Raw genomic sequence first — 24126 nt, 5'->3', positions numbered from 1 at the left:
GAGGACATGCTCAGCGTTCATCGAAACAATTACAAAACCAAAAACAGTGGCACTGTTAAAGCCTGACTTTTAAAATGAGAATATAAATATTGTATAACATGAATTTGGTTAGAAAAGTACATTAAAGCCCATCCTGTCTTGCTTAAGTCCAATTCATTAATTTTAAATGTGAAAGGAAAACCTGTATCTCTGTGCATGTTTGCTGAATGTAAGCAGCCAACATGTGGCTTTACATCTGCAGGCAAGAATTTTTGTTCATGGAAGCATGTTATGTTTGAGTGTGCACTGTCAGCATCTAGTACCGACTCTCTGCACTCTAATTATAAACAAATAAAGTGCTCATTAGTCACTTTGTAAACAAGAGGAGGGAGAGAATAAGAGGTCCCTGCATAGTTTATGCCCTTGTTTAAAGGAGCCACCGCAGAAGGATGACACAAGTGTGAGGGTAAATAAGTTACAGTTAATTTCACCTCTACAGAACCTGTAACATGATCCAGGTTTGGAGAAAATATAAAATAAATTGTTTTATTTTGAAGAAAAGCCCCCAAAAATATTAGTACACTGTCAATTACAGTTCTTACAAATTAAATCACAAACGGCCAAAATCAAAATCGATGCCAAAATTGTCAGCTCAAACTTCCAATTCAAATTCTACCAGAAAATTGCTGATGTGTAGGTGAGTGCATTTCTTCTTCAAGAAAGTTGCCAGTCAAACTGTTGATGTAGCTACTCCAAAAGCTTCTGCTATCTCTTTTTTTCTACCTCCTTAGGCCTAATGACAACTTAATTCATTTGCACCAAAACTTCTTTATTTTACATTTACAAATATTCCTCAGTCACATTTAATAGAGGTTAGGTACTGTCATGGTCCCCGTGTCTGCCCCGCTGACTCAGGTTGGCTACATATGTTACTCGTTTACATCTGCCTCTCTCACGCTTGCCGTGTCTCGCCGGGGCGGAGCTCATTGTGGGCTCCCGCCCCTGGCCCTTGCACCTGAGATTAATCACACACCGGTGGCTCATTGCTTAAACTCATCCACTACTTAAGGCAGTGGCTGGAAACATCTCGTCGCTAGACTATTGAGTAACCTCGGTAGTAAGCTCCGGAGTACTAGTTTCTTGTTGCCTTTTACGTCGCTGATTCATTGGATTAATAACTTATTTTTCTGTGAACAGGAAATTTTTCCATTTCCCTGGGAGCCCTGGGTGTGCAAGGTTGCTGGTGTGCTGTGTTTTGTGAAGTCCCTCGTGTGTGAAGAGCTCCTTTTCCGGATTCCCCTGTGCCCTGGATTCCCCCTGCCCTCTCACTTGTATATATATATATTCGCACCTGGTGTTGTATAGCAATAAACGTAACTGTATTTTAGCTGCCTCGTCTGCGCTTGAGTCCATCCCACATCGTGACAGGTACGCCTGTTGATGCAAGCATCAAATCAGCCAATCACATGGCATCAACTCAGTGCATTTATTCATGTAGACAAGGTCAAAATAACCAAGCAGCAGAATGGGAAACAAAGGTGAAATGACTGACTTTGAATGTGGTATGGTTGCTGGTGCCAAATAGGCTGACCTGAGTATTTCAGAAACTGCTAATCTACTGGGATTTCCCTGCACAATCTTCTCTAAGAAAAAAGAGAATGGTTCGAAAAAGAGATAACATGTAATGAGCAAAACTGGATGAAAACACCTTGTTGATGTCAGAGGAAAATTGCCAGACTCCTTAAAACTGACAAGAAAGCAACATTAACTCAAGTAACAACTATGACATGCAAAAGAGCATCTATAAACACACAACACGTTGAAGTCTAAAGCATATGGGCTAGCAACAGAAGACCACACTGGGTGCCTCTCCTGTCAGAAAAGAATACAACACTGAGGCTTCAATTCACAGAGGCTCACCATAATTGGACAATACAACATAAAAAAAACGTTGCCTGGTCTAATACATTGGACATTTGGATGGTAGGATCAGAATTTGGCAACACGAAACAACAGGAAAACATGGATCCATCCTGCCTTGTATCAGTGGTCCAGACTAATGATAGTGGTGTGATGGTGTGAACAAAATGTTTCATTGGCGTGATGGATCACAATATGATGAATGAAATATGATATTTCGTTAATTAGTATCTTTAGTCATTTATGTGAACAAACAAATCAACACTGTTTTAAAGGAGGAAGATAACGATTTGACACCAAGCCAGGGATGATTCCACCATGTCCAGACTTCCCTGTTATTACACTGATGACAGAAAGCCAGAGTTGTCCACATCTATAGGTAACAAACCATTTACTAAACCTGCTTTCTGATCCCGTATGGGCTATACGTATTGGACTGATGAAGTTCATGTTTACTGATTAGAAAGCAGGAAAGTAACAATATTTCCAAATGCAGGACTGAGTTTTCATTATTCACTCCAACCTCAGTAGCCAGTGAAGAAGATGAGCTCTGTTTGTTTTTGTCAGTGGGAAGGTTTTTAAACCTCCATTTCCCCATTGGAACCTTGTTGTTGTTCTTAAAAACACATTAACAGAAAAAAAAAAAAAAAAGAGTCATTAAAGCCACAACCTGTGCTTTCGGTCTACAGGGAGTTACACGTTTTATATAGAGAGAATAACAACAGAGGCTCTATTAAAAGCAGAAAATTATCTTATCTCTGCTTCTATGAAATGAACATTTTGACCATTTTTACTACACTGTCATTCTTGGGACATTTTGCGGATTATTTGCATATTAATATAACAACTTTGCTGTTATATTCAGGCCTACACACTGCACCTTCTCCAAGTCTCATCTTTGATAGAGAGGAGGGAGGAGGGTAGGTGACTGTAACTTGATCACTATTTTATCTACATACTGGACAAGTGGCAACCAAGAATGGATATATTTGGTTGCATTCAACTTTTTAAAATGCATGATAAGCTGCCAGATTTTACCTGATCTATACAGTTTAATCACATTTTGAAACAGTTACATTTCTGCATTTGCAGAATGAAAATTTATTACTCCATGGAAACAGTTTTATTCAACTGGCTAATGTCATGCTCATGTGCATGGAATGAAGTTCTGCAAATGAGCTCAATCAATGCTGGGGTTTCTGGGGTCACTGAAAATACCAATTTCCACGCACATATTTTTAAGCACCTTTTTGTTATCACACTGCTGTCCACCATAACACCGTTTGCTGAGGTGTGAGGTATGCTACCACCTATACTGGACGCAGTCCTGAAAATAATGGAAACAGCATCAGATTCACTCTGCAGGACAATGTGATGACACTTTGTTATAGAAATATTTCTGAATAACAAAATGTAAAACTGAAGGAATGATACAGATACGTCTGCGTTTTACTTCAACCAATTCACTGTTGCTGTAAGTAATTTAAAATCGTGTGTTAAATGAAATAATTTGTCAGTAAACACTTAAACTGCATGGCTAGGACAGACACCGATATGTGCAGTTGGGTATGTCGACCATGCTGTTACACCAGTTCAGCAGGAGATGAAGTGAGGTACAGTGAGTGTTCCCTGGGGAGAGGGGAACACTAATCTGAATGACTGAAAAACATAGGAAAGAGCACAAAAGTGGAGAGCGTGAGGGTTGGTGAAATGGTGAAAAAAAATAAAATGTGGATAGAAACCGAGAGAGAGGGGGATGGAACATTCAGGTTTAGAGGGTAGAGTGTAGAAGAAACTGTAGAAAAGAGGGATGTAATCCATGATCCAAATGGAAGGCGGCTTGCTGTTGGGAGTAGCAGGGGAACGGGGCTCTCAGACGGCCATACTGGGTAAAAATAGCCCAGAGAAGCAGGGCAGGACTCCTCTATGATGAATAATACACAGAAGAGGAGGGAGGAGGAGCGGAGTGTAGAGAAGAGGGGGGGCTGGTTGGCTTAGATAATAATATAATTAATTACAGGAATTGTGCTTTCTCACTAATCATCTGGTCTGTACAAAGATAAATGATGAAGTCTTTTATATTACTTATTTATATTACTTGTTTATATTACAAAACATCAATATTTGAAGGTTGCAGATAAGTCAAATCATGCCATAACTCATGTGAGACCGCAGATCAGAGAGCATTACAAAACCATTTGGGTTTTAGAGAAGTGAGAGGAGAAATGTGAGGCTTTTATCCCCACTGTAGCCACAAAGACAAGGATATGCAGTAAGCTCTTTCTTTGAATCAAATATTCACACAGTGGAGAGACGCACTGTATAACACAGATCCCCATGGATCTGCCTAAGACACTTTGTACTGTGCATCAACACAGGTACAGTTCATTCTATAAACTCAACAGGCAGCAACCTTCAAATTTTCATTTTCTTCTAGTGAAAAGCTTGACGTAACAGACCTCTATATACATTACCTAATACTGCCACAAAAGCACACAGTCATAACGAACATGAAGATGCTCCAGACAAAATAAATATATTGCAATTCTTGCAACCTGATACTGATTCTGCACTGTACAAAAAGACAAAAACAAAAAAATGAAAGAAAAAAAAAATTCACTCCACAAATTGGGGAACCTAATCAATCTGTCATATTCTACAATGACACAGTTCCTTATTGAATAGTAGCAGCAACAGCAGCAGTGCATTGTTTGAGCCTTACTTGTGGAAAATTGATTGCCACGAGCATTATGTCGCTGAATGAGTTTGTTTACCCTGTTCAGTTTACAAAAATGATGGGGGAGATGTTGCAGCCACTCAGTTCTAAACTAATCACCCTGTCTCTTGATAACACAGCAAAACAATGATGAATTTCTCTGAGTGAGAAGGTAGACGAATCGCGTTGTTCACTGTTTGACAATCTCAAAACGTTGGCCATAATCCCCTGCTAACTGCCGATTCTGCTCTGTCGGGTGGAGCACCTTTACAACCATAATATGTCTGTACATATCCCTAAGAGTGCTGAGCAGCTATCATAATGCTTTTAATAAAACCAGAGACTATTAAATGGGAGCTGACTATATGGTGGTCTCTTATGGTGCTCTTGAGGAGCATCACGATTGAGATTATGAAGCAGTTGAAGATGGACAGAATCCATTTATGATTAGCTGGTTTGTTGCTAAATCATCAGGTTTTCCTTCGTTTTTATTCTCTGGAACATTTTTATGGCTTACATAAACTTCAAAGGCTTGGACAGAAACTCTTCTATGTGTGCGCATGAATGTGCGTGTAAACCTTGTGAATATGCATGTAAGAGGGCAGGGGAAAGATGTTAGAGTGGTGCAGATCCAAAACCAAGGGCTAAAAATATACTCAAAGTGCTCGCAAAGTGAAACCAGCATTCAAATATTTAAATGACAATGCTAGTGTGACACTGAACCCTTTTAGCAGATTTATCAGCTCAAGTAGAAAGAATGTAGGGAGGCAAAGTTAAAAGTTTAAACAGCTGAATAAATCTGCAGAGGAATATTCAAGTACTTTGAATTTTAAAAAGCTATTTATTTGAAGTTCTGTTTATTGGACCATGGCCTGTACAGAAAAACATCATTACACAAATATATGAAGCTTGTTTATCAAATCATAACAGCTACAAGACGATGCTACTGGCTCCGTAGTTGCTTTTACAGGCACAGCTGGAAGGGAGTGTTGTCAAAAGCACTGAAGTTTTTAAAAATGTGTGCTGGAGTGTTTTTCTGATTCGGGTAAGGCTAAATTCTGCAATCTATAATGTATTTGCTGTTCTAAAGACTCAAAAGGTTGGTGTTAAATGGGGACAGATATATGAAGAAAGAATGCACCAATCAATATTTGGATTGGCTCTCTTTAAATACATATCACACATCAGCAGCAGTGCACAAGAGCTAATGCAGCATAGATGCCATCAAAGAATCAATTATGTTGTGTTGATACTTTGTGTGAATTTAACCACTAACTGTGGTTAAGTGTGTCTGAAAATCACAGACAAGGACCGTGCTCTCTCTGTCTTATTCACTCATATTTGTTGCAACACCTATTTGAAAGTTTACAGCACAAAATGTTGTTGATAACTTCATTAATATTATTTAAATTAATCTGTATTTAGCCACTCGACATACAATGTGTGTATGACGAGCAATAAAATGAAGTGCACGAGAGAGAGAGAGAGAGAGAGAGAGAGAGAGAGAGAGAGAGAGAGAGAGAGAGAGATAGAGAGAGAGAGAGAGAGAGATGAGCAAGGAGAAACTGGCATGAATATAAATAATAACATTTTCTTTTCAAAGTTTTTGTTGATAGATGAACATTTTTTTACTGAAACTTCTAAAGAAAAACAGAAGCTTTTCTGTTATCTAATTGCTTATCTATTACTTGACTAATATACTTATACGTATACATAGATATACATGACTAATAATGTAATATGGATTGCCGTGGGGGAGGTGTTTATCAGCAGGAAAATCTGTAAAACCTATGAAAATACAGCTAAAAGTCCAAAAATGTATGCCTTTCTTTATATTTTCCAAAGCTGTCCAGCTGCAAGATTGGTGTCTTTGCCATTCTCCCGTCCCCTGCTTTACACCCCTGCCTTAAAGGCAAGGTAAGGAAAAGTTGTAGAAAGAAAGCACATCATAGCAAAATGTATCTATATTCTCTTTTTCAGAGATTTTACATTATAAGCTACAAGGACGAAGAATCCATAGATCCATAGAATCCAGAGAAAAGGAAACTGGTGCTGTAACTCACACAGAGACTGTGTGAGAAATTACACCTCAGCCTAATTAATTATAATTACTTAATTGACTGAAACAAGGCCTTTATGACTATATAAAGAAATACCCTCCCACTGACATCATAAAGGGCCAAGGGTAGAATAGACTGTTAGAAACCAAGTGTTAAGAGCAGTTGGAAACCTCAGCTTCTGATTACTTGTACAAACATGACCTGATGATCCACAGTTGCAGGAGTATGACAGAAATTAAGGAAAAGGATAATAAAGCCTCTTTAATTACTGTCGGTTGTGGTCTTTTACAATTGATTGAAATGTATAATTAAAATAATGGCTTCCAATAATTATGAAAATTACATAATCAAGGAATCAAACGAGGAAAAAATAACTATACAATTTTTCTTAAAAGTCAGACAAATGCATGATTTTTCTAAGTCAGGTTCTGCATAAATCAGAATCAAATCTCACAATGTCAAAAGTGAGCAAATTAGATGTATGTGTAATTATTTTATCATCTTGCAACAGTGGTAAGTGCAACTTCTAAATATAACCATGTTGTACGATAAACTTTTTTGTCATATTAAACTACATATCTGCTTGTTTTAGATTGTTCGAGTTATAAAATTTGGTTTTCTGTCAACTTTTTGAAAATGGTTAAAGTGAGTTTAACTGTCAGAGTACTTTTCAGGGCTGGCTGTAATAAAGCATGTTATACTGAGTATTTCAATTCTGTTTTGAAGTCTCTTTTCCTGCACTATTTCTACTGACTTTTTACATCACGTTTAAGCAAATTACCTATGAATGGGACAAAAGCACTAATGTAAAAGCTCACTGGACAATGGCAAAATAAAAAGCTCAACCTTTGCAGGTTTTTATAGAGAAAACAGTATATTGATATACATACTGTACATCTGTTCTTTTGTCATCTATTTGCCGTGAAGATGTCTGCTTTAAAAAAGGCTATGCAAAAAGACAAATCCAAATTAAACTAGCGCAACACATGCTTATTTTAAACGTCTGCAAGCTTGACATTGTACGCTGCAGCAGAAACATCTGTCAGGATGAACAAAACTGCTGGTTAATCTGGCACTCTGTGAGAGATTTTGACGCTTGTGGCTCAGATGCCAGCCGCTGTGTCCTAAACAAGGGATTGCGAGTTCAGTATGTAGCGAGCAAAGGAGTAGCTGATTGTAGTGCCATATTAGCTGACCCCAGATGTGTACTGAACATCAAATCCTCTGCAGTAATTCCAAACGCTGCTCCAAATACCAATCGAGGGCTGCTGGTTGCCATGGCAACGGCACTCCTGTCCAATATAGCAAGTAGCAGGTCTGCCAGTCTCTGTGTGTCTCTCTCTCCCAGTCTTACTTGTCATTTTATCTTTGTGTTTTGTGTATAAATGGCACAGCATGCCATTTGTTGCCATGTTTGCTTCTTTTTTGTGTGTGTGGCTGTAGTCTGACTGTGCCCATGCTGATATCCAATATTTATGGATCGTGCTTTTAATGTGCTGCAAATATCAGCTGAGGGATTTTTTTGTTTTGTTTTGGTTTGTGTTTCATTGGGTGTGACCAGGACAGAAAGGATTAGAAATAAATATCACAGGGACAATCAGGCTGAGTGGTTTGGAGACCAAGAGGCAACCTTGAGATGGTTTGGACATGAGCAGAGGAGGGATAGTTGATAGGATGTTAAAAATTGAGTTTCCAGGCAGGAGGTAAAGAGAAAGACTACTGAGAAGATTCATGGATGTAATGAAGGAAGATATGCAGAAAGTTGATGTGCCTGAGGAGGATGCTACGGATGGAAAAAGGGAGCAGCCGAAATAAGTAGTACACTGTTTTTGTTGTCGCTGTTTTTCTTCACATGATGGCTTTAATCATGGTTGGTGTCCCACATGATGAAATATTAGCATTTAAGTTTCAATATCAATTTTCCAGCCTATTGAGAGAGTGCTCTGACATCGTTTGACGTGGAGCATGCTCCAGTTCTTATCAGAGAAAAAATGTGACTATGACAATGAGGCTAATTACTATGTATTTGCTACAATCTTGCATTCACATTGGTTTAAGATCGACTTTTTCTGTCACCTGGAAAAACATTGTTTTTTTAATGTAATTTACCAAATGTTCTTTGCCTATTCATGCCGGTGCCTTATCCATTCACCAGACTGCCCTTTTCCACTTAGCTGCCTGGCTGCTCCTTTGCCAGGCTGTGGTGCCCACTGCCAGAGCTTCGCCTTCTTCCAGTCTAGTGCTCCTCCTCTGCCTTATGTCACCTTCATCAGAGATGGTCCTCTCGCCTCACCTATTCGACAGTCAGGCCTCAAGCAATCCAACCCACTATATGATAAAGGAAACAGTTAAATAAAGAAGCAGAAGAAATGACAGAGGCAGCTGTTATTATATTTCTTTTTAACGCTTCATGATTTAGTTTTTAGTTCATTTATGAGTGGTTCTTGCATTTTCCCCCCATACTATTAGTATGACTAACCTGACATGCCAGATGGTTTGAAACACAGAGCCATCTGGGAAGTTGTCCTCTGAAACTCTTTGGAAAAAAGGAAGCTATATTCACAAAATACTTGGCAGGGGATTGAGTTTTCTCATTTTCTTTCTCTGTGATCACTCCCAGCACAGTATCTGTGACCCTATTGGCCGTGGACAAAACTCATGTGACTTTGCAAGTTAGTAGTACGATCTGTAACTGACCATAGCTGTTATTACACCTTTGTCTAGTCAAGGTATTACATACCTCACTAGTCTTTTGTCTTTAACATTTTTCTTGTGCAACAGAAGGTGAACAATTATCTCTACTGTACAACAACAACAACAACAAAAAACAAAACAAGAAAGCTGACAATGTAAAATGAGGAATAAGCTCATTGAAGTCAATATTGTCAATATTATATTTTGCAAATGTGCAGCTGGAAAAAGAAACACCACTTTAGTTGATTATAGTTCCATTTGTAAATTACTCTTAATATAACCAGAGGTTAGCTTTTTCATTTTTTAAATGAGTAGAAGAAGTGCTACATTTATGTGCCACAGAGGCAAGCCAATTTTAATGTATACGGTTAAGAAAAGGTTGTGGTTTTGGTTAAACACTTGTAACCCTCAACAAGTCACTGCTGAGTTTTTGATGTTGTAAAGTAGCTGTATGGCTTTCAGAGGTCAAGGTTTCTTACCTGTGTACAGTCTAAAACAAATGCAATTCCAATGCATAATGAATTACAACAAAACGCATGTAAATGTACTCTATTGTACATGAAAGTTTTGGTTTTGCTTGAAAAATTACCAGAATAAACATATTCTGGGAGGAAAACTGCACATCGTCTTCGCATATTGTGAAAAACTGCACGGTGAATTGATTAAACACCAGCCCTAGGTCATGCTTAAAAACAACAACACTGGACAGATGTTTCAAAGCTCTTACTTAGATCACCCAGACCACTGGGAATATCTGGCCAAGAAAACACAGCCATGTCTTAATCTGCTTTCACAGCTAAGCATATTTAGCCAACAGGATTACAAGCATGACCATCACAGCGTGCACGTGTCAGCAGAGAATATCAAATCAATGTCTGGCGAATCCATAAGCTTCTTATAGATACACAAGGGAGAAGTACAGACCAAATTACTTTGAGGTATGATGACTGGTGACCGAGTCAGATGTATGTACTTCTTAGAGATGTTAACAGCTCAGTAATTACTGTGGCTACTTATTTTTCTATTAATTAACTAGTGTTTGTTGAGAAGTGATAGACACAGCCCGAGGAGTGCCTGAAAGGTCTAAGGTTTTGAATTTACAATACAAAAAACAAGCATTAATTACACAAGGTAATATTCTGAAGTACTAGTGAACTGTAAAAAAATAAAATAAAAATAAAATAAAATGTGGACAGTGAGATATTAGGGAAAGATACTCAACAGATAAGAAATGAAGAAATGTTTTCATTGTTTTATAGCAAACTGTTAAAGCAATTGGGATATGAATAAAAAAGGGGGGACAGCATTTAAATGTTGCGATCTACTAACAAATCTGGAACCAATCTGGAGTTTGTTATTTAGTACTTTGGCATTACTCTGCTGGATTTACACAAACAGAACTAAATATCTCTCATTTGTTGTGAAGGTGCAGTTCTCGGTGTTAAGTTGGAGCTGGGATCCTACACACACTGTGAGAGTAGGCTAGTTTGTGTACTGCTGCTCTGCAATGGAGCCAGTGAGTGAGATTAACCGCTCTGAAATCCTCCCACAGCTTATTCTCCACCGAGGAGAAGCCAAAAATCACACTGAAAAAAATCTTAAGAAAAGAAACTTAACTGAACTCAGTTAAATTATCAGGCACTAATGAAACCTTCAGCTTATCTCAAATTAAAAATATCAGATTTACCTTTTAAACGCGTCACTCAAATCAGTCCCCCTTTGAGCACAGAAACCACTGTAAAAAAAATGCATCTATTTTAGATGGTTTCCTTGACTACACGGCATCCTAGGCATATCCATTAATAGCACATTGTGACGCTGATGCTGGTTTCCTGCCCAGAATTATGGGAAGCGTAGAGGAGAAAAACCTCTACATGCAGGACTTTTTTTCTTTCCCTCAAACAAAAGGTTTGCCCACAATATTGGGATTCTACAGTCCAGTTCATAGCACAGGGCCACAAAGGAGATTAGCACTGACAAGTTCTTTAGCCATGAAGAGAGCCGTTTTGTGTCGGTGGCAACAGAGCTTCAGTTGCAGCACCCCTGGTATTGATATTTGTGGTGTCACTATCTGTGGTAGCATAAGACGATGTATAAGGAAGAGGATTTTGTTTTCTCTGTAGGGAAAATAAAAAGCTAAAGAATTGCTTTCACCTCCACATTTGACTCAATAGAAAACAGTTTGGGTGTTCAATTGGTCTGGTTCGATTCAATTAAGGAATACAAAAACAACCTGGACAATTGCAGTCGCCCAATCTGAGCCTAATGCTGAAGGACAAGCCTCCACGCACTTCAACGCCTCGTCACTACTTTGCCACTTAAGGGAAAAAAGGAGCCAATTTTCCTGTGGTACACACCTACACAGACAGTAAACAGTCACTCTATAAAAAGAGAGTGATGATATGAAGAACAAGGTAATAAAATGAGAGAGAAGTGAAGGAACAGCAAATGATATAAATGAGTGGAAATTGACATAAAATGCACTAATAATGTTGGGGTTTTTTGTACAGCCTGTTATGTTAGAGGAGCAGGTCAACAAGAGAGGCATTGTTTTGCAGGACTGTATGAGGTGTCAAAATCCATTAGGACACAATCAGAGATGTAAAGCAAACTATGCGACAGTACCTATCTATTATAGAAGCTTCCTTCAGTGGAGACAAAATCAATTTCAATTAAAACAAACTCTGGCCAAGACAGGCATCCACTTCTAACTTGAGACGGCCGGAGACAGCAAATAACAGCTTCACCATAAGCGGCTGAGGAGCACATGGGGCATGCAATAATTAGACACAAACAGATGAGCTCTGCTCTGAACCTCCTTATGGCTTATGGCTAAAGCTTCAGCACCCCGTTTATCAAAGCTCTAAAATATATTTCCTTTTGAGTTCTGTCTTGAATGATTTTTAACTACATGTTTGTTTATTGCTCTGATTGAAGCCACAGAAAGGTAACAAGAAAGAAAAGAAGGGGAAGCTAAATATTTCCTAACTTGAGCTGATGTATTGCGGAAATGTGGTCAGTGCTGCCGACATCGGTTAAACACAGAATGCACTGAAAACATTTTCAGCCAGTCAGCTGAATACTAGATTTTCTCATAGTGGAAACAGTCCTCATGTTTAGTGCATACAGTGGATACAGTCACTCTGGAATCATGATCACGAGATGAGCTTTACACACATTTAATTTTAAAGGATAGTTGCCGGTTTTCCAGTTGGCGTATTTGCCAAAATTGAAGCTACTGTGGTTTGATTAAATTAGGCCACATTTTAGAGTTTCACCAACTGTGAAATTCTAGATCGGTACCAATACTAAAAATAGAAATTTGCCCAATGCCTAAATACCCAATACTAGTTTTTTACAAGATCCCTAAAGTTTTACCACAACAAAACAAAAAGTAAAAACCAAAACCAAACATCAGACATTTTAAAAGCATGTTTTAAGTGGCTGCCACAGTACACAGAAACATTGAAACTACATACCCTATGCATGCCACAGTGCTAAGGTTTTGTACATCTACATAATATTACTTCTCACACAGAGTTGCTCACTTGCTAAATAATGGGCCACTAGACCTAAGTCACACACACACACACACACACACACACACAGAGGTTATACTATACAAAAGTAATAGGCTAGGTTTGCTAAAGGCTAAAATAATCACAAGCCCCATGCAGAAAACCTCAGTCGAGTTTTGCTCCACACATAATTATTGGCGATAACACGTCTACAACTTCCTATATCTGCAAGTTAAGGTAACTGCATATGTTGGACATCATTGGTGTGATATTGCACAACAAAAAAATAAAATAAAATACAGGCATGTGCTATAATCACCCGGACAGAAAGACGAGTCACAGTGAGTGCTGGAAGCTGTTGCTTGCTAAACCGCTCGCTGAGCTCCTACAGAGTTTTTTCTAAATGGATATTTAAAAAAACAAAAACAAAACAAAACTGTTCTTGGGGAAAAGTCCCTCAGTTTGCAGATGTGAGGTGAAGATTCCCGCATTTAAAAAAAAAGAAAAAACTTAAGTAACTGCAAGTATCTTCAACAAAGGACTTCCAACATGAGTGGAGGGTTTTTGTCGGATTTTTTAAATGCCACATCCTCTGACAAAACGGCCAAGCAGATAAATAAACGATAATGGATGTGCTGAGATTGGGTACATTTGCATGTAACATGATGACGGAGAGACAAAGTTTGATGCAACAGAATGTCTCCCACTTTGTTTTCTCTCACAGAGCAGAGCCTCAGTGTGGGTGCAGCTGCTGCACAGAGAGAGAGCAGCAGGAGAGAAATGGGAGCATGAGTTCCATGGAAGAGCAATACTCTCCATAGATTTTTTTTCTTTGAAGCTTTGTCCGAAAATAGAGGTTTGAAAAGCTGCTAATCCTACATGACAAAGTCACAAAAGATTGGTGTCATGTGCCCATGCTAAGAGATGCTTTTTACATGAAAGAGAAGGAAAAAAGATCATCCAATTCCTAAAATTGAGAACATAAATACCTGAATAGGTAAATATTTTAATATAGCCCAGTCAAACTGGCTGTAAGACACTTTTTCTACCCATTTTTTAAACAGCAGAACTGTTGATACCCTGAACCAGACTCAAACTGGTGAAAACGTCCTTATATTTCTAAAAATAAAATGCATAATTTTTGAATAGTGGGACACAAATTCACCCAGGAGTTGTGTCATGAAGGGTGTCCGGCAATAAAAATCCACAGCTTCATTCTGTTCTTTATATATATATACGATCTGTGAGGGAAAGATGCCATATAAATATAAATTAATGACCCTGCATTGGCAATTTAATTCACTTAATCTTACAAAAACTTTAAGATAAAATGGAAAACACATGTTATATGTAACTTTTAAATATTAGCCACTGAATATTAACCTTTCAACAACAAGACAAGATATCTAAGTAATTCACAAGAAGAAAGAAGAAAACAACACTTAGTGTACAACCCCAAATTGACATCTTCAATAGTGAATAATAACTCTTTGTTAGTTTTTAATAAATTACTGTTAGTGTGTTTTAGTCTGCACACATGTCACGTGTCATCTAGCCTAAGTATATAATCTGGGAGAACTGTGGCAAACTCGTTTCAGTCTTCAGGGAAAACAAGCGCTGACCTTTCAAGTATTTGTGTGGCCATGTCATCACGCTTCTTATGTGAAGTACACAGGAATCCCCACAATCTCCTCTCACTCATACACATGGCGAGTTAATACAGACATACACACAGATTGCGAGAGAGAGAGACACACACACAACCAACCCCCAATCATGCAATTCCTTTCATTAATAAACTATGCCTGTGCCTGGAGAAGAGTTCAAGCGTGAAAGACAAAAGCATTACATAACGCATGCATGGAATTTTAAATCACAGGCTTGGATATGGGTTTTCACAAGTGGGAGTGTCAGCCTTAAATAGCTTGCATTATAACGAGAATTGGTTCACACTGGGTTTGCCTCATCCAGTTTGTCATGCCTCTGTGGCAGGGGTGGGCTAATGTGGTGCTGAAAAGCAATAATAATAATTATAATAATCTGTAACCTAATCAATCCCTTTACCATTTTATATTAAATATCAAAATTGTCTTTTATGCAACACACAATTGTTTTCTGTTTATTTCTGAGACAGTAAGGATAAATGGTAAATAGAAACTAATTTACTAGGGATGTAAGAAAATATCGATACATTAAAATATCGCGATATTTCGTGTAATGATATTCAAAATCAGTGTTATCAATTTTTTTAATTGAAAAATTACATGCATTTACTGTGTATTTCTTTTGTATGTTGCAATTCAAACTCCGGCCACTTGTTTGCAGTTTTTATCGCCTTTACGTTACGGAAAAACGAGGTCTCGCGATAACTGTAGAAGCGTCTAGTTTGCCAAAAACCAACGAAGTAGAACAGTGGATGTGTGGCCAATTGTGCTAGCTAACTGATGACCGAAGAGGATACAGCCGGCCCCAGCAGCTTTCAAAGCTGATGTGTGGACTTATTTTGGGTTTAGGACAAAAGAAGGCAGTAAAGACTATGACAAGAGCTATGCAGTCTGTAAAATCTGCACCGCCAGAGTCAAATATTCGGTTAACACCACAAATTTACGAACACACGTGTATGTAGCGTCAAAGGCTAATTTTAAAACGAAACGAGGTGATCCCACTCAACGGACAATTGAAGAAGTTAACTTTTCAAAACTACCAGCAAATTCAACTTGTGCAACAAAAATAACGCAGTCAGTACTTGTTTTTATTTGCAAAGACATGCGCCCTCTGAGTGTTGTGGAGAATAAAGGATTTTGTAATATGATTAAAATGCTGGAGCCCCGTTACACCGTTCCTTCCCGACAACACATCACGGACATCGCTCTGCCAAAGTTGTACCAAGAAGTCAAAACGACAGTGCTGGACTCTCTCAGCTCGGCAGAGACATGCGACGCTTGGACTTCGAGAGCCACTGAATCGTATGTAACCGTTACAGCACATCACATAACGGACCAGTGGTTTGAATGCAAAGGACCTTGTTGTTGTTACCGATAATGCACCAAACATGGCGCTCGCGGCTAGACTTGCAGGCATAACGCACATACAATGTTTTGCACACAGTCTGAATCTCGCCTCACAGAAAGCACTGAAAATACAATCCGTGGTGCGACTTCTCGGGAGGATCCGACGTGTAACAGACTTTTTTAGGCGCAGCACCACAGCCAGCAATCAGTTGAAGCAGAAACAGTGCCTCCTTCAGCTAACAGCTCGCAGATTGATCACGGACGTAATTACAAGATGGAACAGCTCCTATGATATGATACAATTTTTAGAACAGCAACCAGCCATCTGTGCGGCTCTGCTTTCTGCAGAAGTTAGGAAGAGTGAAAAATAAATTTTCACATTGACAACATCATATGTGCAGAAGAAGTTGTCAGGGCACTCAAGCCTATGAAGGACGCCACCCTGGTGATGTCAGAGGAGAGCATGCCAACCCTGTCCATCATTGCTCCTCTTCATGCCTAGCTTGTGATGGGTGCACAAGAAAGTGTTGATGATACACCGACAGTAAGGGACATTAAGACTGCAATAGCAGAAGATCTGGGTAAGAGATATGTAAATGAGAGGGAGACACTATGGATGGCATCAACTGTTGATCCTCGGTTTAAGGACCTGCCCTTCCTGTCTGAAGCAGAGGCCAGTGAGACCTATTCCAGACTGTTGGACACTGTGGTGGCTGTGATAAAGAAGGAAAAAAAATGTAAGTAAATGAATGAATTTACTTGGAAAAATTCAACTGAAGTTATAAGAAAGTGAATAAAGTTTAAAAAAAAAGTATATTGATGACATTTGTCATCAGATATTAGTGCAGAACAGGGTGAATCTTGGATTTGAATTTTGACTTTGTGACATTAATACTATTTGAATTTAATGTTTTTAAGGAGCAAAAGAATAAGGAGACTGACAAACAAGTGGAGGAAGAGAATGCCACAGAGGAGGCTTATCACCCACATAACAAAGACAGCTTTGACTCCCTAAAGAGACAGAGGACCTCATGTGCATTGGTGGACTTGCTTGGAGCTACGTTTGCCTCTACTAGTGACAATACTGCACCAAAATCAGAACACGATGTTGCTGCAGCTGAGATCAAGAGGTATAGAGATGAGACCCCTTTGCCTCTCACAGGAAATCCTCTCAGTTGGTGGAAGGACCATGAACAGGAATACCCTCAACAATCCAAAGTAGCAAGGAGTTTCCTATGCATTCCTGGAACAAGTGTCTCTGCAGAGAGAGTTTTCTCCTCTGCAGGAGACATAGTAAATGCACAGAGAAGTGTCCTGAGAGTTGACCATGTCGACCAGCTTGTATTCCTGCACAAAAATCTGGAAATTGAAAAATAAGCACTGAGAAAACACTATAACATGTAAAATCTCAGATTTGAGAATGTTTGGTATTTTGGTTGAGTCTCATAAGCACTTTTATTTACATGAGTAAATTCCCTTTTTCAGGTTTTACTAAAAGTGTTCCATTGATGGACATTGCAGAGCTGTACTTTATTTTATTAACACTTAATTTTAATAGCACTTTACATAGTTTGTTAATGTTTACTTGGATGGATTCTTCAAGCAGTTTAATTTTTGATTTATATTTGTTTATATTAAGGTCACGTAAAAAGTGCTTTGTTTTGATGCTTCATAGAGCAGTTTTTGGATAAGTATTTTACAATCATAGTACTTAGTAAGTAAGACCTCAGTGTTACATTGTTTACCTTTTTTCATGTTAAAGAAATAGTTGATATTTCAGTAAAGTAGTTTTTGTTTGTTTATTTGACATGACTGTTCATAAGGCAGATGTTAATTTCTCCATTCATTTTGAACTTAGAGAGAGAGTGTTTTTGTTTTAGATGGCTCATGTCAAGCATTTAACAGTTTGGACTGTTTACTGTGAGTTTTCCTAATTAAATTCAGTCCTAAACACAAATATCGTCTGGCTTTTAGTATCACAATATATCGTATCGTCTCCCCTGTATTATGATAGATATTGTATCGCCAGATTCTTGCCAATACACACCCCTATAATTTATCATTAGTGCTTTGCCCACTCTTGGCATTCTTTCGGTGAACTTCATGAGGTAGTCACCTGAATTGGATTTCCAACAGTATGAAAGGAATTCACAAAGATGCTGAGCACTTGCTGGCCCTTTTGCTTTCACTCTGTGGTCCATTTCATCCCAAACCATCTTGATTGGGTTTAGGTCAGGTGACTGTGGAGGCCAGGCCATCTGGTGCAGCACTCCATCACTCTCCTTCTTGGACAAATAGCCCTTACACAGCCTGGAGGAGTGTTTGGAGTCAATGTCCTGTTGAAAAATAAATGATGGTCCAACTAAACGCAAACCGATGGGATGGCATGTCGCTGCAGGATGCTGTGGCAGCCATGCTGGTTCAGTGTGCCTTCAATTTTGAATAAATCTCCAAAAGTGTCACCAGCAAAGCACCCCCACACCATCACACTTTCTCCTCCATGCTTCACGGGTGGAAGCATGGAGAGATCATCCGTTCACCTCTTCTGGGTCACACAAATGGTGGGTGGAACCAAAGATCTCAAATTTGGACTCATCAGACCAAGGCACAGTTTTTCACTGGTCTAATGTCCATTTCTTGTGTATCTTGGCCCAAACAAATCTCTTCTGCTTGTTACTTTTCTTTAGTAGTAGTGTCTCCTTAGCAGCAACCGTTTGACCATAAAGGCCTGATACGCAGAGTCTCCTCTGAACAGATGATGTAGAGATGCGTCTGCTACTGGGACTCTGTGTAACATTTATCTGGGCTCTAATCTGAGGTGCTGTTAACTTCTGAGGCTGGTAACTGGGATGAATTTATCCTCAGCAGTAGAGGGGACTCTTGGTCTTCCTTTCCTTGGGCGGTCCTCATGCAAGCCAGTTCGTTGTAGTGCTTGATGGTTTGTGCGACTGCACTTGGGGATACATTCAAAGTTTTTGTAATTTTCTAGACCAACTGACCTTCAGCTCTTAAAGTAATGATTGACTGTTTCTCTTTACTTAGCTGATTGGTTCTTGCCATAATATGAATTCTAAGAGTTCTCAAATAGGGCTGTCAGCTGTGTACAAACTTCTGCCCAACACAACTGATGGTCCCAACCCCATTAGGAAGGCAAGAAATTCAAAAAATGAACAAGGCACATCTGTGAAGTGAAAACCATTTCAGGTGACTACATCATGAAGCTCATTGAGAGAAGGCCAGGGGTTTGCAGCGCTGCCAACAAAGCAAAGGGTGGCTACTTCGAGGAATCTAAAATAAAAGACATATTTAGAGTTATGTTTCAATTTTTTCTTTGCTAGATAATTTCATATATCTTGCGTCATATATTTGATGTCTTCAGTATGTATCTACAATGTAGAAAGTGGTAAAAATAAAGAAAAACTATTAAATGAGAAGCTGTGTCCAAATGTGTGACTGGTGGTGTACATATATTATTTTTGATCAACTGTTAATCAATTCAAGTCTTCATAGAATAATAAACTCTAGTAATCTTGATCTCAAAATTCCACTGAACATTTTTAGTATATGACAGAACAGAGGCGGGAGGGAAACTAGCCCTGTGCACCCTGTGTCAGACTGGCACAGACAGCAGTGGATGGAAATGTCAAGCCTAAGGTGAGGTTCTTATGTTAGAACCTCATGTTCCCGTTTTGTTTTATCACACACACTCATATTTGAACATGCAGTTCAGATGGTCATCACAAGATAGATGTGAATACCATTTGTGAGCCTAGCTGATCCTAAAACTATAGAATACACTGGATTTCTTTAGATTTTTTTCTCATTTTCTTTAAAATTTTGCCAATCAATAAACCTTATATGATGACTGACAACAATAAAATTGTGTTTTACATGTGTTTAAATTGTATTTTACATGTGTACAAAACAAGGAATTGAATCAGATTTTTTGTGTTGTTCTATGTGTGTTTTGTAAGGTATTTTTATTTTATATTAAGTCAGTGAAAATTTTGTAAAAAATTGAAAATACAAAAATATTATACTGACATTAAACTCATGTGTTAGCTGATTGGAACATCCATCCATGATACTAGAGATTAATTCCTGTTCAAATATGTCTAATGAGCACTAAAATAAACTGGATTAATGCTTAGACGCAATGCCAGTCACACGCTGCTGTGTCATGCCCGATATTTTTCATACAGGTGCGATAGATGACACAAACAGTGAATAAACTGACATCGCAAGATCTATGAAGTGTCTTTATTCCCCAGAAATTAGAGTGCAATCCATCATGAAAATAGGTAAGGTGGTTGCCTTGCAACCATGTGCGAAGTACACAGCTTCTGAAGGCTGTGGTGTGTGCATATAGAAATATGCAAGCCCAAATGAGGGCAAAGGATTGTGTTTTTGCCATTTTTAAGTCTTATGCAGCTTTTTGAAATGGAAATAGTTGAGGCTGCTGTTCGGCTCATTCTCAAGGCTTTGTCTCTTGCTCTCTGGATTAGCCTTGAGAGAGTAAAAAACTGAAAGAGAAGGAAAAATTGGGGCTAAAATGAAGAAAAAATTAGAAAGTATGCGTCTTTGCCATCTGCCTACATGTGTGTGTTCGTGCGCATGTCTGAGCGAGAGAGAGAGGGAGAGGGAGCAAGAGGGAACGAAAGAGAGACCTCGTTTGCCAAGGCTGTTGTGTTTCCAAAGTGGTGGTGGAGCCACTGCAATGCACCAAAACCAAGGGGAGAGAGAGTGTAAGAGTGAGGGGGTGGGTAGTGAGAGAAAGAAAGAGAGAGAGAGGGAGAAGAGGGAGTCAAAAATACAGAGACGGGGTAACGGCAGTGGGGGGAAAAAAGACCTTTCAAAGAGGGAGAAAGAGAACAAGAAGTATCACATATGAATGGAGAAAGCTCAAGCAGGCTTGGGAGTGTGACTGAGCGTGTGTGTGCGTGTGAGGGGGGGAGGAGAGCGAGAGAGACTCCCAGTAAGCCTTTTTGCCATCGATCTAGCTTCACCTCACACTCATGACAATTGGGGTGGGAAGTGGGGATCAGTGGCAATGGCTAAAATCCATGATGTCAGGATTTTAATTTTCCTTTCACCTTGTTATTCACAAAGACAGTCCTGATCCCTGCTGTTACAACCAACACACATCTGTACACCCTTTGACTCAACACACAAAATGCAAACAGCACAGCCTACCTATCACCTTCTCCACACACCATTAACAAAGCAAGCCAACCAAACATCCATTCACACACTAGTCATTTTTGCCATCCATTCAGCAGGCCAGACGGGCAAAGTGTCCTCCAGCTGAATGAACATAATGTAAGGAGAGAGAGAACGAAAGAGAGAGGCATTGGGTAGAAAAGAGAGGATTTAAACGCTGCTGAAAAATAGGCATGTGTGAGAATCCTCCTTAAAAATGATTGAGAGCAGGCGTTAACTAGCCATCATGTGGACTTGTGATAAAGATAGTTCACGCACACAGCAGAGCTGTAATGTCTACAGTTTACCTGGCTGACAACAAGCACATGGAGAGGAAACAAATGACTGCGGAAAGAAAGGATCATAGTGTGCTCTTCTAAAACACTCATCACTACGGCAACTCCAAAAGCGCTCTGCTTTTGGTAGGCAGACAGAGCGAAGGTCACAGAGACATGAAAACAGAGCTGAGAAATAGAGCAAATGCTAAAGGAGGGGAAGAAAGAGAGAGGATTAATGAGTTGTCATGACTCAATCCATTCTTAGAGCAACTGTGGGGCTAATGCCCAAAATTGAGGGAGGCCAGTTATCTAAATAAACCTATTACACTCAGAGAAAAGCACATCATGGAAGGCAGGGCAATAAGGATCTTCCCACAAATATAACAAATATTGTAACAGTATGGATGGGACTTTCATTATCATTTTGGGTTTGATTATTCATATGACAGCTATTTGGAGCACTGGTTTAGCTCAGTGGGTGGTTCGAATCTGACCCATGTGTCTTTGTTGCATGTCTTCTCGCCTCTCTCCCGTCTGTCTTCAGTGCTCAACTATCCAATAACTTAAACAAATGATTCAGATTTTATTGATTTAAAAATGCAGTTACTTACTTTGTAAGATATTATGATACCTCTACCCAGGACTGTAGCACTGATAGTTTTCTGTGCCCACCTCGCTCTCTATGACAGGAAGTTGTAAGGCAACCAATGCAGTTCCATAGCGATTGCAGAAAATAAGTAGCTGTAAGCTTTATGTGTTACTGGCTACCACCAAAGTAGTGCACAACAACACTGTGATTACTAGATTATTCTCTTTCAATATGTGCAATGAAATGGTAGTCATACAACAGCACAGAAGTGGTTGACATACATTGGTAAACTGATCTATGTCTATATGCGTTACTGTAATCCAATTACCCTTTTCAAGTAACAAGTAAAGTAAGGGATTACTATTGCAAAAACGGTAATTAGATTACCGTTACTTTCCCGTAGGAACGCTGCGTTACTGCGTTACTAAAACCGTGATTTTTTTGCGAGAATGTCTCATGACAGTGACGTAAGCAAGTGCGACCTTTATGACAACAGCTGTGTGCAGATCAACAATGGATCATATATCGAGTGCGGGAGAGAGTATGAGCGTGCAGCGTTTAAAGCGTGGAAGTACTGACCTTACTTTGAGTTTGATTCCATAAAAAGTGACAAAAACATTAGTGTCCGCTGTTCACTGGTGGGAAGAAAACTTCTTTTTACAGCGAAAAAAAACCCCTAAACTTTCAAGCAAGCACCGAGTGCGCTACGATGTAATGGGAAACTCACAGAGAAACTGCCGTATCCTTCCACTGACCGCTGCGGCACACCTGCACCAGGGTAAACCTCCGCCTACCTATTCCTGCTTTACAGGTGAAAATAGAGCAACAGGACCGCGAGTCTTTGACTTTATTTATTTTCTGCTGTGTTTTACTTGCATCTATTTGAAAGAGTGAGTGTAAACACAAATTTATATATATATATATATATATATATATATATATATATATTTATTTATGTATTTATTATGTGCTGGAATGTGCAGAAAATAGGTTTAAATATTAAACAAATTTCTCCCAGACAGAGAATGTTGCATATAATTAAATTTTTGCTTGATGCATAAAGTTAAAAGATTAAAACTAATAAAGCAAGTTTTAAAAAGGGACTTTTCCATTTGATTACATTTTGTATGATGAATTATGCAGAAAAAGTAGAATTGTGCGGAAAGATCTATCACTTTATCACCTATTCAGGTTGTAAATCGTGTTACTAAGTAACTAAATAACTAAGTAAATAATTACTTTTGAAAATAAGTAATCAGTAAAGTAACGGGATTACTTTTTTGGGGAAGTAATCAGTAATTAGTTACTGATTGCTTTTTTCAAGTAACTTGACCAACATTGCTCACAAAGTAACTAACTTATATTTTTAGCTCCATGAGTAAAAGATTTGGGGTGTTGGGTATGGGCCTGACACTGGTCATCTGTCTGCTGTTCAGGTGCTCAGTATTTCACCTTTACAGCTTGAATCTAGTAACTTTGTACCATAACTTTTCTTAAGCCCCAAAATTGCATAATCATAGTCCAATGGATTTATATTTTTGAGTTTTGGCAAGTCACAGAATTCTGATTATTGTTTTACTTAACTGTCATTCAGGTGATGTTAAGTATCAACATCAATTTTCAGTGTGGCTGAGTTCTGCTTTAAAGACTATTTTAGTCTCCCCATTGTTCCTTGTCTGTTTGTCCTTTTGCCCATTCCCCTCAAAATATTTGTGTTTTAGCATTTTTGTTTCATTTCCACTTTTACTTTGATAGTTGGTTTTCTCATGCCTTGTTCTCCTCATTCTTGGAATTGTGTATTATTTGGACTTTTTGGGGATTTTTGGCTTTTCCCGTTTTTCTTCCCTTCCTGGATGAGCGACTTGCCAAAGTGGTAAAACCACAAGATTATCAAAGCTTCTATGAGTTGGAGAGACTGAAAGTCCAGGTAAATGTGATGAGCTGTTATCATATTGATGATTTGTGTATTTTGCTTTATTCATTACATAAGGTGCTGCAAGATGCTTACCATGCCTGCCTAAGAATACAAAAGTACCTGGTATAATAGTTTAAACAGACCTCTGTGTCTCTTATATTATGTTCTAAACACTGTTAACAAACAATCTTTAATTTGATTTGTAAAACTCAAATGTACTATATAAGGATTTGTAATGGTATTTGGC

At 38.7% G+C, this 24126-nt stretch overlaps 1 protein-coding gene and 1 long non-coding RNA gene across 4 annotated transcripts in view; both read right to left on the bottom strand.

Moving 5' to 3' along the window:
- The window catches only part of LOC146517967 (uncharacterized), a 36910-nt gene extending 14003 nt beyond the window's left edge, over nucleotides 1-22907 (bottom strand). Inside the window, exon 1 of the long non-coding RNA XR_014873996.1 lies at nucleotides 7-22907. This is a non-coding gene — a long non-coding RNA (uncharacterized LOC146517967). The remainder of the gene's footprint in view (nucleotides 1-6) is intronic.
- LOC146517965 (solute carrier family 12 member 5-like) overlaps nucleotides 1-24126 on the bottom strand; it is a 183809-nt gene that overhangs the window by 139481 nt on the left and 20202 nt on the right. The gene's annotated exons all lie outside the window — the stretch shown is intronic.

The sequence above is a fragment of the Neolamprologus multifasciatus genome, chromosome 5 (assembly GCF_963576455.1).
Source record: "Neolamprologus multifasciatus chromosome 5, fNeoMul1.2, whole genome shotgun sequence".
NCBI lineage: Eukaryota > Metazoa > Chordata > Actinopteri > Cichliformes > Cichlidae > Neolamprologus > Neolamprologus multifasciatus.
The sequence above is the reverse complement of the archived record's forward strand: the minus strand, read 5'-3'. Positions and strand labels throughout refer to the sequence as shown.